The sequence below is a fragment of the Peromyscus eremicus genome, chromosome 4 (genome assembly GCF_949786415.1).
Source record: "Peromyscus eremicus chromosome 4, PerEre_H2_v1, whole genome shotgun sequence".
In the NCBI taxonomy this organism is placed as follows: Eukaryota; Metazoa; Chordata; class Mammalia; order Rodentia; family Cricetidae; genus Peromyscus; species Peromyscus eremicus.
The window spans coordinates 30652021-30656929 of NC_081419.1; the positions used below are offsets into that span (position 1 = coordinate 30652021).

The window sequence follows — 4909 nt, forward strand, 5'->3', positions numbered from 1 at the left end:
ACACAATGACAACATAGAGAAGTAAATCCAATTCTCTTCCCTGGATCTATAGGACACCAGCAAAAAAAACGTAGACCTGACATTAGCAAATGGGATTTGAAGTGCGCAGTATTATCCTTGTAATCACAAATACTACCCTGTCCTTCCCTTCTTCATTAAGCTTCTCAGAGTCAGAGATCTGCTTTGCTGCCTCCCTATCACACACATGTTAATTCCTGCCATTTGGTTTCCATGACAACACTTCTGTTTCTCTGCACACCAGAACCTTCATGATTCCTTAGTCCCCCAATCCTCAGGTCTTTCCGTGGGTGTTAATCACTGAGGGGCCCCTCCTCCCACTCTACCTTCCGTCCAGAGTTCTTTCTCTCTGTGTTCTTGTCACCTCTGGGATTTGAACCTCACCTGAGTCATTTCCTACTCTATTTCCACCTCCGTCTTCACCATTTCCATCTTCTTCTCCCCCATCTCCACCTCCACCTCTCAGACCAGAGTTTTAGGCTCAGCCACCTTCCCATCTCTCCTGATTTTCCTCAAAATCTATTTTAGAATTCTGGCTTTTCTTCAGATCTTCTAGTAACTGACTTCTGCTAAGTAAGTATTACCTCGGTAGATTGTCCAGGTAACTTGTACTGAATCCTGTCGTGAGTGTGAAATCTCTTCTGTAAGCTCATATGTTTGGATGCTTGGTCCCCAGTTCGTTGGGGCAACGTCTTGGGTGGCTCTTTAATCTTTAAAACAAACAAAAACCCCACCTTTTAGAGAATATTTTTCTCTTATTTAACCTATATATAAGTGTTTTGCCTACATGTTTGTATGTGCCATATACCCTGGAGCCAATGGTTATGAGCCTCTGTGTGGATTCTGGGAACCCACGATCCACATAGAAACCACCTGCAACCTAGGTCCTCTGGAAGAGCAACAAGTACTCTTAACCACTGAGCCACCTCTCCAGCCTCTCAGCTGTGGAATCTTCAGGAGGTAGGAGCTACTGAAGGACGGAAGTCCCTGGGGATAAATTGTTGGTGTACATTGTACCTGGTCGGTCCCAACCTGTCATATCCACACCACTTTCTACCCCTTGTAGATATGAGCAAGCAGCTGACACACTCCTGATGTCATGGTGCCACCTGACCTGCGGCCAGTCCTTCTCTGCCATGAATGACTGTATCCTCATACATCATATGCCAAGATAAACTTCTGTTTCTTGTTATCAGTTTATAACATGAGTGAGAAAGCAACTAATATGTAAAATTGGTACTGGGTGGAGTCATTATCAGTGAACTCCACTTTTCAGTATTTCAGTAGTTCAGATGCTCTTGAAACTGGCTTGTGAGAAGAGTTTGGAAGAGTTTGGCACTGCCTTAGTATGCTGCAAGCAGAACTTAATGGGTGCTCCTGGTGGGTGCTCTCAAGGCTAGAATGCTAAGGGACAGGCCAGCAGTAAAAGCTGGCATCACGAGATTTCAAAGTGGAAACTGAGTTGGAAAACATTAACAATGTGCTCTGGCAAAGAATGTGACTATGTTCTTCACAGGTCTGAAAACCCGAGTGAGGTTGAGTTCAGAAGGGAGGGTCCAATTCATTCAGGAAATCTCAAGACAGCATGGCACCCAGGCTATGGTGTGGCTGTTGTCACCTCTGCATTTTATCTGGACTAAAGTGAGAAAAGGCAAACAATGGGGCAGAGAGAAGAGAAACGAGCAGCCAATCAAGGAAGCATATAAGCTAGGGCGAGGTGTGGGCAGACAAAGCATCTGTAATTGTTAGTGAGTCGGACTATTGAAAGGAACCCGCGGACCTTGTCCTGATACAATAGGAGCATCACCTGGAGAGCAAGGCTCCCATCTGTGGCTGTAAAAGAGATGTGACTGGAAAAGAGAGTTCCTGAAAAAAGAAAGCCTTCAGACACCCGGATGGAAAACAGCCTTCTAGGCAGGTGTTTTTCCACAAAAATACAGAGAGCCCACTGCAGTGATGGAGCAAGAGGGACAGGCTACATCTTTACCATGCAGCAGACTAACATGGTGCTAGTTTTCCAAGCACAGAAGAAGCAAGAATAAGGGAGTCTTGAAGCCTTGTGCCAAAGATTCAGAAAGCTGCTGAGGCCAGGCAGTGTAGGGCAAGATCTGATTCCTTGCAAGGGGAATGCGAAAAGCCATTGTTGGAAGCTATGAACATAAAATGAAAGTTGCAATGAGACCTGAGGGTATTGGGGGTGCCGGAAATGTGGAATGCTTGCCATGGAAATGTGAAGGCTTCTCAAGCTTGTCCAAGAGAGAGGCTATACATGCCACAGGTAGAAGAGCTAGAAGGGTAGGACTATCCAAGCCTACTGGTAATGCTATCAAGAGCAGCAGATGTTGGACACAGAGCTATAGCATTTTATGTTCATCCTGCCAAGTTTCAGTCTTGCTTTGGTCCAATTTCTCCTTGTTATGCCCCTATTCCTCTCTCTTAGAATGGAAATATTCACTCTGTGCCATTGCATATTGGAGAGAAAGAGATAAATAATAGATAGACAGATAGATGAATGGATAGATAGAGAGAGAGATGGATGAATGATGGGTGGATAGATAGCTTTTATTTTACAGAAGATCATAGTCAAGACATTGACTTGAATTGGAAAGGACTTTGGAGTTTTGAACAGTGTTGGGAATATAAAGACTGCAAGGACTTTTGAGTATATTTTGTAATATAAGGCAGATAGTCACAAGCCTATGGGAGCCAGGAACAGAATGTCATGGTTTTAATGTAAAATATCCCTCTTAGGTTCACATGTATCTAGTCCCCATCTGGGATCACTGTTTAGGGTAACTGTACAACCTTCAGAAAGTGGAACATTACTAGAGGAAGTAGGTCACCAGGTTCACGACTTTGGTATAAATTGCATCTGTCCCTTCCTTATTGCATGCATTCTCTCAGCTTCCTGTTCTACTAAGATTGAGCAAGTAGCTACCACACTCTCCACAACTGCAGAGCCATTAACTGCCACGCCTTCTTCACCATGACTTATTTACTGAATTTCCTCAGATCATGAGCCAAAGCAAACCGTAAGTTGCTTCTTGTCAAGTATTTGGTCTCAACAGCAAGACAGATAATGAATGCATTCCTGTATTTTAAGATGACTTTACATGTTGGTTTTGTTTTGTTTTTGTAGATGAATTACTGGCCTCAAACTAGTAACTCTCCAATTTCAGCCTTCTGAGTAGGTGGGGTTACCAGCATGTGTCACCATACTTTGTTGAATAGGAAGAAGCTGTGCATCTCAAGGTGACTAATTCTTAGTGATAACAAGCAACTTGTCTGCAAGCATGCCTTTGAAAAGCAAATCAGTCTTGGCCAGGTGGTGGCACATGCCTTTAATCCCAGCACTCAGGAGGCAGAGCCAAGCAGATCTCTGTGAGTTCGAGGCCAGCCTGATCTACAGAGTGAGATCCGGGACAGGCACCAAAACTACTCAGAGAAACTCAAAGGAAAAAAAAGAGAGAGAAAGAGAGAAGCAAATCAGTCTCAAACCCATACTCCACCTTTCTTCTTCCGTCAGGCTCTTGCAATCCAAGACATCTTTAACCTGAGCCACTCCAGAGCCAAAAAGACTGAGGAGAGACTATACCTCTTTCCTAGATCTTACCAGAATCTCAAATTTTATCTTACCCCAGAGAGAATGGCAAAGACCAACAAAACAGCTGACAACAAATGCTAAAAGAAGGTGGGGAAAGGGAGCCTTTATTCACTGTTAGTGGGATTGCAAATTGGTCCCACCACTCTGGAAATCAGTGCAGAGAATTCTAAAAAAAATAAGCTAAAAATAAATCTACCATATGACCCAGCTAGATCACCCCTTGGCATATGCCCAAAGGACTGGAACTCTACTTCACAGAAACATGCTCAGACGTATCACTGCTCTATTCACAACAGCTAAGATATTGAAACAACTTAAATGTTCTTCGACCAACAAATGGATAATAAAAATGTGATACTTATGACACTATGGAATATTCTTCAGCTGTAAAGAAAAATAAAATCACGAAGTTTTCAGATAAATGGAATGAACTGGGAGATAAAATCATATTGAGTGCAGTAACTAAAACCCAGAAAGGCAAACATAAAATGTACTTTCTCACTGGCACCTCCTAGCTCCAATGCTCAGATGTGAGAACAAATCCTGAAGTAATTGCAGAAATCAGGAAAGGAAAAAGAGACCAAGCTGGCGTGGATGTTTAAGTTGGAAGCTCCACTCCAGCCTCACCCTCCCCCATTACAAAACACACCCCCTCTCAGAAAGTCCCCCAAGGGGTGACTCCTCCCGGGGAGCTATTCAAGACTGCATCTATGGGCTATTTAAACTGCCTCCTAGAGAATGGTTTTTTTGTTTTGTTTTTGTTTGTTTGTTTGTTTGTTTGTTTTGTTTTGTTTTGTTTTTCCAGTCTCCTCTCCTGTTCTCATCTGTCAGGGCCGGGAAAATCACCTGGGAATGTTTTGCCCAATAAACTTGGACTTTTATTCTTAATTCAGCTTGATTCAGCTTACTGTGTTGGTGGAGAGACTTTTAATATCAGGGTACGGAAATTTATCAGTGGGGTCATGCGGGAGCATTAAGGAGGGGAATAATGAGGTAAAAGTGATCTGATTGAGGAAATGGGAAAAGGAGGGGCTCTAATTAGGGAGGGGAAAGGAGACAAATACAGTAGAAGTAGTGCGGAGAGTAAAACAATGGTAAGGATGTCGTCTTAGGGTTACTACTGCTGCTGTGAAGAGAAGCCATGATCATGACAACTCTTACAAAGGAAACATTTCATTGGGTGGAGGTTCAGTCCATTATCATCATGACAGGGAGCATGGCAGTGAGCAGACAGACATGGTATTGGAATTGAGAGTGCTACATCTTGATCAGAAGGCAGCAGGAAGT

General features: G+C 43.3%; 1 long non-coding RNA gene across 1 annotated transcript; it reads left to right on the forward strand.

Moving 5' to 3' along the window:
- The first annotated feature begins 277 nt into the window (after positions 1 to 277).
- On the forward strand, positions 278 to 4510 carry LOC131908067 (uncharacterized). Its single transcript, XR_009378536.1, has 2 exons — positions 278 to 591; positions 3545 to 4510. It is a non-coding gene; the product is annotated as an uncharacterized LOC131908067 (long non-coding RNA).
- Positions 4511 to 4909: the final 399 nt, after the last annotated feature.